This window comes from Octodon degus, unplaced genomic scaffold (assembly GCF_000260255.1).
Source record: "Octodon degus isolate 3935 unplaced genomic scaffold, OctDeg1.0 scaffold00235, whole genome shotgun sequence".
NCBI classification, from domain to species: domain Eukaryota; kingdom Metazoa; phylum Chordata; class Mammalia; order Rodentia; family Octodontidae; genus Octodon; species Octodon degus.
Genome location: NW_004524811.1, coordinates 2,810,535 through 2,821,466, shown reverse-complemented (window position 1 = coordinate 2,821,466; position 10,932 = coordinate 2,810,535).

Sequence of the window (10,932 nt, the reverse complement as noted above, 5' to 3'; positions counted from 1 at the left end):
GCCCCTGAACTATATAACCCGGGCTGGTTTCATGCTTTCGGCAATCCTCCTTCCTTAGTCTCCTGGGTGTGGGATTACAGGCATGTGCCACCACACCCCACTTCTAGTTGGGGCACATTAATGAGTGTTTCAAGATGAAAAATCTTAGAAAAGCCAGGTATGGTGGTGTACACCTGTAATCTCAGCACTTGGGAGGCTGAGGCAGAAGGATTGTTGCAAGTTTGAGACCAGCTTAGGTTACAAAGTGAGTTCAAGAGCAGCCTGAGCTACATAGTGAGACCCTGTCTCAATAAGACCAAAACAAAACAAACAAATAAACAAAAAATTACAAAAGACTGGGACATAGCTTAGGGGTAAAATGCTACTGGGTTCTATTGCCAGTACTGAAAGTAAAAGGGACTGTCTCAGTGACCAGGTGAAAGTGTTGCAGGCAGCTGAGTTAGATAACCAAAAAATTACAGACAGAGTCAGGGCTGAATCTTCTTCCAATAAGAAAGACAAAATTCTTTGCAATGTGGGAGAGACAGGCACCTCCACTGGGGCCACAGGAATGAAAAGCTGTCGGAGAAGCAGCACTGTCACACTAGGAGAGTGGGCCTTGCAGCCTTGTATGGTGTTTCCTTGCAAATGTGCAGTCACTCGAAGAACAGAGCACTATTTCAGCGATGCAAAAGGCAAGGCTACAAGAGCACAGAAATGCAAATCCAAGAGCCAGGTGTGGTGCTGCATCCCTGTAATCCCAGTACCTAGGAGGCTAAAGCAGGAGTGTAGCTGCAAGTTCACAACCAACCTGGGCTACAAAGTGAGGGTTTAGGAGGACCCGTCCCACCCTTCCGATCAAGTGCCTAGGTGAGCACTCTCCCTGCCTCAGTCCTCAGTCCAGAAGAAGTACCGGTCTTCAGAGTAAGAGGAGGAACAAGAACAGGACTGCAGGGAGGGGCAGGACTCAGGCCCAGGAGGTGCCCCCAGCCTTTCACCTCTGTGTTTTGCCAGAAGATGAATGGGGCAGAGTGTTTTGATTTGGGATAACAAAAGTGACCTAAATTTGACTGTGGTTATGGTTGTACAGCATTGTCAATGTGCTAAAATTTATGGAATTCTACCTTTTAGGTTTGTAATTTGTGTAGTATATAAATTTTAGTTCAATAAAGTTCCTCAAGGAAAAGAAAAAGAAGAGTGAATCATTTTCAGAGTTGGAGGAGGATTTATACCACCACATATACAGTTGACTTTTCTATGTTGGGGCCCTATTAGGATAGGAATCACTTATACCTATCCTATATTGTTCTATTGGATCACTAGTTCCCAAACGGCTACACTTGTAAACTTAATGACTGATTACAGTTCTGTCCCACTTTAAGCCCACTTCCCCTCATGCCTTTACTCAATAAAACACCCTTGAGAAGTGGGGAAGGTGAGCGATCCACTTTCTGGGCCTTCTTCTGACCCTTTTAGACAAAAACTTTCTTTCTCTCAATACATTCTTCCTGTTGTTGTTTTTTTTTTTTTTTCCCTGTACCAGTGATCAAACTCATGACCTTGCCCTTGCCAAGCAGTTGCTTGTGCCACTGAGCTATCTTCCTAGCCCCTCCGAATTTTAGCTTTCATTTCTCTTAGAATTTATTCCTCAATTTTATAGAACACAAACTCTGGCATTTCAGACATCTAGCAGGTTGAGAGTTATATTTCCTCTACATCATTTGTAGGTCTTGCACTGAGTTAATTGGATGGTGGTAAGAATTTGCTTTCGTTTCACAGATCTTGATTTTGTGTGTGTGTGTGTGTGTGTGTGTGTGTGTGTGTGTGTGTGTTTTGTTTTTCATTTTTATGTATTTGGTGCAGGGTTTCACTACACATCTTGCACTTGTAGTGATCCTCCTGTTTTCAGCCTCCCCTCCCTGAGATTACAGGTGTGCACCACCAAACCTGGACTAGGTCAGTGATTCAGTGTGCCCTGGGGCTGGGGCTGGCGAGGCATGCACACTGGGCTTTGAACCCTGGTCCTTGAGCTTGCCTAAGCAGGGGCTTAGTCTGCTGAGCTATCTCACTGGCCTTAGATCTTGAATTGAGAATTACTTAGATAATCACAATTTTTAAGCTTCAAATTTTTATGTAATATCTTTGCCCATTGCTTATAATTGGTCATGCTTTGTCTCATACATACTTTTATTAAAATGATGATAAATTTAAATTGAAAATATGGACTGTTATGATGCTTCTTATGACTTATTTGTTGAATTTGCTAGTGTTTGTTCTTTGATTGCTGCAGTTTGTTATTTTAGATAGCAGAACTAGGGAAACATATTACAGCATTCCCTAAAGGGCTTTGATATAAATGTTATAAAATGGTCTTTCTATGAAATTCTAGTTCATAACTGAATATATACTTGCCTATTAATAAACCATGTGACTCCTTCCACCAGTTGAAAGATGCTAAGCCAGTGGTTGTTCTTAAGACTTGGAGGACAGGCTTCACTGAGACAGATGGCTCTGATCCTCTACACTCCAAAGGGAATGTCAAGCCTGTTGTGCTTCAGTTTCCTTTCTGGGCTGATCCTTGTGCTGGTGAGGATGGAAACATAGCTCTTCAGATTCTCCACTCTTGCCTTCCAGGCTGAGAAAAATGACTCATGGGCAAGCTGTTTCAGTAACTCACCGTGGGTATGATAAGACTTCCTTTCTGTGACCTTACTTCTAATCTTTTCCTGCCATTTGTATTTCCCTTTTTGGAGGCATGTAAGATTAGAGACAAAAGATCTCTAAACTGTCCAAGCTTTTCCTCTTATTCAACAACTAAGGTAAGCCCATAGAAGATAAGCTTTTGCTGAACCGAATACACGGAAGACAGCTTAGATCAGAGACACATGCCTTGTCTCTGGGTCAGATGAAAAATCAAAATTTTGCCCATCCAGGGTAACACACATTAAAGCCATGTCCCAGGTAAGTGTTCCAGGCAGGGTTTTTTTTTTTTTTTTTTTTTTTTTTTTTTTTTTTTTGCGGAACCGGGGATTGAACTCAGGCCCTTGCGCTTGCCAGGGAAGCGCTTATTCCACTGAGCCATCTCCCCAGCCCTCCAGGCAGGTTTTCTTCAGAAGCTGAACCTGAGTCATAATGGAAAGAATCAACTTCTCTGTGAAAGAAAAAAAAAGCTCTTTCTAAAGCACCACATTTAAAGGACCAAAACATGTTTAGCATAAGGGATGATCTCTAACTATTCCTCTCCCTTGCTAGGTGTAGTTATAATTTATGTGTATAGGAAAAGATAATTTGATAATAAGTTATGGACTTTAAAAGCCTTTACTATAAACTTGTAAAGCAGTAGGTAATGATTTTACTCAGGCTTTTTGCCTATCCCTTATAGAACTTGACAAACAGTGGCTACTCTGCCAGCTAATTAAATGCTCTTGGAGCAGCTGCCACTCTTAAAACAGAGGAAGATTTCCTGAGCATCTTTTGGTGAATCCCCATAGAAGCCAATAGTCAATGACAATCAAGCTATTGGCAAGACAGATAGCTGAATTCCCTTCTGGAGACTGATATCCAGTTGTGTAGAAACAAGAGAAACTGAGAGCAACTACGGCATCACAGCCAGGGCTTCTTGCTGGTGGATATGCAAAGGTTGCTCAGCTGCAACTGGAAACTGCTCCCAGCTGTAGAAAGATCTCCACATACCTGCTGTACTTATCTGTCTCGGTTAATAAGCTAGAAATTCCCCCTAATGTTTCTGTTTGTTTATTTTGGTGCTGGGAGTCAAACTCAAGACCTTGCCAAGCAGGTGTTCTGCTGTTGACCTATATCCCTGGCCTCCCTTCCCCATAAGCTTTTTATCATTATAATTATAATTATTATTATCTAAAGAGAATACAAAATCTAAAAACAAAAGAAAACAAAGCAAAACAGAAAAACATTAAAAAATAATACAGAACTTCACTAAGCATAGCTTTTGAGTTCACTTAAAAAACACCTTGTCCTTAGATTACTTTTCCTTGCAGAAATCAGGCTGAGGCTACTTGCAACAGCTGTCTTTCAAGGAAGAAAATAGCTATTGGGAATGATTTTCATTTATGTCTTACTTATGTTAATTGAGAATGAGGAGTTATTTATTTATTTATTTATTTATTGTCTTTTTTGAGACAGGGTCTCGTCTATGCAGTTCAGGCTGATGTGAGCTCATTTTGCAACCCAGGCTGGTCTTGAACTCACAACGATCCTCCTGCCTCAACCTTCTGAGTGCTGGATTACAGGTGCACACCACCACACGCAGGTAAAAAGGAGACTTTAGTCAGCTTTTTTCTTTCAGGTACACATAAAAGACTGATAAATGTGTCTTCGCTAATATGAACTATGATTTCTAGATGATGAATATATGTTTAACCTGTGATTTTAAGAGATATAAAGAAGTTTTTAAATGAACTTCAAGGCATAGCCTTTTCTTGCTGCTAGAAAAGGTTGCCTAGGTGATTAGGTAGATGACAGGAATGTCTCCGAGAGTTATTCTCCTTAGGGCCCAGAGAAGGATTTTTCTCTGAGTCATTTTTACCTCTCTATCTCTAGGAGGGAGATCCCCTTTGCAGGCAGAGAAATGCTCCGACTGATAGGTTCCAGCCCGAGTACAAACTGCTAAATTATCATGGCCCTCATTCAACATGGCTGGATCCCCAAAACAGCAGCTTATCTTCCCAACGACCACTTGTCTTTCTTTCCCACCCACCCCAGTCCTAAATAGTTTTCCTTGCACACATAAGGGAGCCCCAGTCAGCTCCTGTGTGTCACTGAACCTGCCCCCAGATGCGCCTCTACCAAAAGCCCATAAAGTCTCAGCCTCCCTGTCTCAGGTCAGAGAATCCCCCCATCTCCCTGCAACTGATCCTCTCTGTGTCCTCTCCAATGGCAATAAAGGCCTTTCCCTCTCTTTCTTTTACTTCTGCTTCTCTGCCACACCGAAAAACCTAACACCAACTGCTTCCAACTCACTTTTTTATATTTGCACCCTCTTTCAAAAAAGCTAGAAACCAGGGGCTCAAGGCTAAGTGGTTCTTCTTTAAATACAGTTGTTCAACCTCTTGTGGCCTTGCTCAATAAAACGCTCTAGAGAAGTAGAATTGGTGGGACAGATGAATCCACAAATCCACAGATGCTCCCCATGCCAGTGTATTAAAGATAGCTAAGTCATTTAGAAATATAAGCAGTCAAACAATGACAGGCTCTCAGAAAAGGTAAATGCAGAAGATAACTGGCTGGAGGCACATTCATTGAAGGCTAGGCCTCAGGATAGAGGAAATGACTATACCCACTACACCCACATACTTTTGCAGGAGCAGCAGCTGGGACTCGAAGGGGTCCTCCTGTTTCCAGCCTCCCCAGTGCTGGGATCACAGGCATGCAGCACCACACCCACCATGCCCACCACACCTGGACTCGGCTGTCGGCCCTAGTGAATGATATTCTAAATGCACATCTGTCACCTGGGTGGAGGAACAAAATCTCCCAGGCCCCTCCCTTCCAGCAAAGTCCTCATTCAGTTTACCTGGACTTGGTACGTGACTTGCTTCCCCTTTTGATCCCCATTTCATCTATATTACACAAGCCATTATACTCCTAATTTTATTGGTTGACCATAGTTTTGTCCCATCTCGTACCCACCTAGTGATTTCCTATCGGATCAATGTTACTTTTGTCTTACTTTAGACCTGCCTTATCTTGTGGCTTTGCTCTATAAAGATCCCTTGAAAGAAGGGTTCCCTACTCAGGAGCCCTTCTGTCTTTCCTAGGCAGAAGCTTTAGAGGTCATTCTTCAATTTGACAGAACATGAACTGGGCAAATTGTACATCTAGCAGCTGGGCAGTCCTATCTCCCTTCCACTATTTGTGTTATTTGGAGGTCCTATATTATACTGTCTATATCAAGTAGGAACTCAGTTGTGTGCCGGGAAGGAGCTGGATGGGGCAGGCAGAAGGCAGTGTCCCTGCATTGCATGGCAGCAGCTGGAGTCATCCTCAGCTCTGCATAGACCTTCACCATTAGGGTGGGAGGAGCCTTCAACAGGCTCTGGCAGCCTCGCTCCCTCCTCACAGGTCTGGGTCTCACCTTCTCTGGCCTGGACGGCTGGCATCCTGAGCTGAAGCGCACACGCTGGTCTTTCCCAGGAGCTGACCTGGTCCCAGCTCCTTCCTAAGTATGCTCCTGAGCAGAAGGGCAGGACTTACATGTGTTCACCCTATCACCCTGGGCATGGATCGTTTCCCCCTAAAGGTAAACTCACACAGCATCAAGCAGTAAACTGCATTTCGCAAGCCGACACCTCTCCAAGAGGACCCATGCCATCTTAAGGACATATCCTTTCCTCTTTATGTCAGCACTGTGCTGCCATCCCCTCCCTAAAGGAAGACCTCACATAGGGTGACTTTCTGAGCATTTTCCCAGGAGTTGTCAATAATTATTTCCACTGAGGTGGGGGTGATGCCTGCCTGTCGTCCTAGCACTCCAGAGGCTGAGGTAGGAGAATCGAAAGTTGGAGCCCAGGCCAGGGTATTTAGCCAGGGGCTGTCAAAAAGAAATTTTGTTTTTAAAGGGTAGTGATACAGCTCAGTTAAGAGTTCTACCTAGTATGGGGCAGGCCTTGGTTTAATTCCACAGCACCATAAGTTATTAATGAAAACATAAAAATTCCCCTTTGGAATACAGCTGAGCATCTGTTCAAAGGGACATAAGGCAAGTCCCCGTAATCTCAGTTATTCAAGAGGGTGAGGCTCAAGGACCACTAGTTCACTGCCAGCCCGAGTAAACGATCCAGACCCTGGTGCAGTTACAAAAAAGTAAACATAAAGTCAGGAGAAAAGTAAACATGTTCACAAACAAGCATGTGATTGTTTACATTAGCATTATTTATAAAAGATGTCAGAAGCAACCTAGAGTCCTCCAACTCAAGAATGCATTCCTGAAACATGATGCATCCATCCAAGGGAAATATTATTCTGCTGCAACAAAGAATAATTTTACTGACACATACCACAGTGAAAACGATCCTTGGGAACAGAACAAGGAAATGAAAGGAGAAAGACTCTAGATTGTAAGATTCACGTGACCTAAAATAACAAGAATGGCAAAGCCATAAGGTCAGAAAAGTTTCATGGTTGCCAGAAACACAGGAGGGAGGCATGAGAAGGGATTTCTAAATGTTTGGGGTTTCTTTCTAAGGTCGTGAAAATGTTCTGGTACTAGTGGTGTTGGTTGTATATGTCTGTGAATCAATGATAATCAACCAGTGTACAGTTGTAAAGGTAAATCTTCTGGTACAAACTATAATTCATCCAGAATGAGAAAAATTTATGTTAACGGGAGCAAGTTAAAACTTTTCTTTTTTTATTAATTTTATTGAGAAACAAATAGCAATGAGACAGTTTCAAAACTAATTAATAGGACCATTTCAATAATTAATACATTGCGCCCTGTTGTCTTTGTAGTGGTTATCCATAGTACAAGATGCAGACATGATATCCTGTCCAAACACTATTAGTACAAATCTTTCTTCTCATTGAATTAAGTGAAAGTATCTATATATCTATCCTAACTATTTTGTGTATACCAATACAAAAAGGTCCTTCATTTATATCCCTTTTGTTTAGTTTTGTGAGAAATGGGTATTTCATTGCCATTTAAATACTGTAGGTGTGTGAATTCAGCAAAAATAATCCAATGTAGTCCCATAGTCCATAATAGTAGTGGGTTATCCATAGGGCTGGCAATGTCAGAAACTTTTGACTTGAGCCTTTTACAGCTCAGCATATTAATATGGCTTTACCTTTTATACCAAAACCTATATAACAAGAAATGTAACTTTTGTATTTAATAAGGTCAGTCAAATCCCCTCAGGATTTACCCTGAAACTCTGTACTGCAGTTTGTAGATCCTTTGTCAGTGTCAGCCATGTGGATGAATCACGGCCATTGCTTGACCAATTTACTGTCTGTGAAAGCCTGAGAGAATGTTTTCTCTCCATGTGGCTCTCCTTAAGCACAACTTATATCATTGGCCACTTTCTTCTGTGGCCCTATAATCTCTTTGATCAGTAAATTTGGGACACAACTGAGTTATAGGATATTACAGTACAGGTTCTCCTATGTCCTGAGTCCTCAGTGACCTTGAAAGGCTAGGGCCAAAGTGTTGGCAGTCCTTGCAGCCCTTCTTTTTCTCTAATTTTTGGTCTGCAAACTTAAGTCATTAACCCTCCAGAAGAGAAGCTTAATTGATATTATTACCTTATAACATAGGCAGTTGAGCTTAACCTCACTATCTGTGTGAAGATCAAACGTCTTAGACATAACATGGAACAGGTATTTTCCATCAAGTATTGATATGTTAAATTTTAAATCCCCACCGAATATGAAGAAAAAAAAGAAAATAAAAAATAAAAAATTAAAAAAACCAGGACTAAACAATTATATATTTTTACACAGAGATTTAGAAATCTAACCATATACAGCATTGTAGCAGGACCATCATATGACATTTTTTTTCTTGTCTCTTGTCTTCATTTATTACCCTTTTTTTTTAAACAATCATTTACTTGAGAGACAGAAAACTTTTCAATTATAAAATTAGACCCCTAAAATTTAGAGGCCCAACTCCAAAAATGGGCATGAAATGAATTGACACATCTTAGACCAAGGAATACAAACAGCAAAGAAATATACAAACAATAATATACAAAAAATAAATATACAAAAAAATGTTCAATATCACTGGTCATTTAAGAGATGCAAGTGGGAAAAAACACTGCAATTCCATCTCACCCTGGAAAGAAGGACTATTATCAAGAAATCACCTAATATCCAATATTGGTGGGCTGGGGGAATAAGGAACCCTTCACTCTTGGTGGGAGTGTAGACTCGTGGGAACACTGAAAATCAGTTTAGAAAGTGCTCAAAGACTACAGCTAGAGGCACATCCAACCCAGATGCTTCCCTTCTTTGTATCTTCCTAAAATAATTAAAAGCACCACACCTTAGTGACATATGCACACCTATGTCTATAGTGGCACAGTTTGTAATAATCGCATCTTGGAACTAGCCTAAGTGCCTATCAACTGATGAATGGATAAAGAAGATGTGTTTTTCTAGACAATGAAGTACTACTCTGCCATAAACAAGGATAAGCTTGAGACATTTCTAGCTACATAGATGTACCTTAAGACTGCACTCTTAAGTGAAGTAAATGGGACAGGTGTGTGTAAATATTACATTGTTTCTCTGGTTTGAGCAACTGACAGAGTAAGTAAAGACCAAATACACAATAGATACTGTGAAATAGGAAGAAATTGTTCTAGAGACAGGGAAAGGGGAAAGGAAGGATGGGAAAAGGAAAAAAATGAAATAAGGATAAAATGGAAACAAAGTTTTGTAAGTAAGGAGGGGAAGATGGGTTGAAGGAGTGGGGAGAGGGCTAATGAGAATAAAGAAAAATCAAGACACCATATACAGCTACAAATTCTCTGTGATAATTATAATCATTATGTATCTCTAAAATGCACCAATAAACTAATTTAAAAAACAAACTTTTCATTTAAAAGTATAAACCTGGGTCAACCAAATAGCTCATTGGATTAAAGTGCCTGCAAGCAGGTGCAGAGGCGGGGGGTTCCATCCCTGGGCCTGCTGTGCTGGCCCCACCCCCGGGGTACACTGAGACCGCGATTGAGACTGGGTGTGGTGGTGCATGTCTGTAATCCCAGATCTTGGGAGGCTATAAACAGGTGGATTACTATGAGTCAGATCTAGTAGTGAGACCCTGAACACCCTGTAGACCTTTCCCTAAAATACAAAAAAATATATATATAAAATCTCGGTATTCTGTTTGAAGTCTGAGGCCAAATAATCTCCTTCCTTCCTTCTCTTTCTTTCTTTCTTTCTTTCTTTCTTTCTTTCTTTCTTTCTTTCTTTCTTTCTTTCTTTCTTTCCTTCCTCCTTCCTCCTTCCTTCCTTCCTTTCCCTCTCCCTTTCCTTTCTTTTTCTTTTTTTGTTCTGCTTTCTGGTATGTGTAGGGTGTTGGGGTCTCACTCTGTTCTCCAGGCTGGCCTCAAACTCCTGGGCTCAAGAACTTCATCCATTTAAGGCTTCTAAAGAGCTAGGAATACAGGTGTGTACTCCAGTGCCTGGCTCTGCCACTAAATATTTTTTTTAATATAAAATGCTCTATATAATATGAAAATGAACAAATAGTAATACTTATCGTTCTCCTTCTCAGGTATAAGCACAATCAATATCTTTTGGTGGTCCTGCCAGTTGAACCCAGTGCCCGCACACTGAGCTGCATCCCCAGGCCTTTATTTCCTTTTTTTTTTTTTATTACAGGGTTTTGATAATTTGCTCAATCCTGTTAAGTTATCTGAAAGCTCCAGGATAAAAGATTTCAGATTTGGAAGTCTTTCGATTTCAGATCCTTTATGTGTCCTGTCCTAGCTGAGCATCCCTCATCTGAAAATCTCAAATCTGAAACAATTAAAAATCTTCTGAGCACCAACAAAGTACTCAAATCCAGGATGTGTGAAGCCTACATGTGAAAATAGCTGGGCACCCAGTGAGGAGAATGTCACCAACTACATTTCAAACCCTGACCCAGAACTGTCTGTGTGTACAGTAACACCCACATGTAAAACAGGCGTGACAGTCACAACAGAACAAAAAGCAGCATAATAAAGAAGCCTAAATATTTATGGAATTTTAAGCTCAGTGTGGTGACCCATATTTGTAATGCTGGTATTCTGGGTGGTAAAGGTGAAGTATCACATGTTCAAACCAGGCCATGTCTCAAAATAAAACATATAAAAATTTTCCAAAAGGACACTAAGACTCATCCTAAATAGCATCAGGATGGGAGCAGAGATAGTGGTTCATGCCTGCAATCCCGGCCCTCTGGGAGGCTGAGTCAAGAGG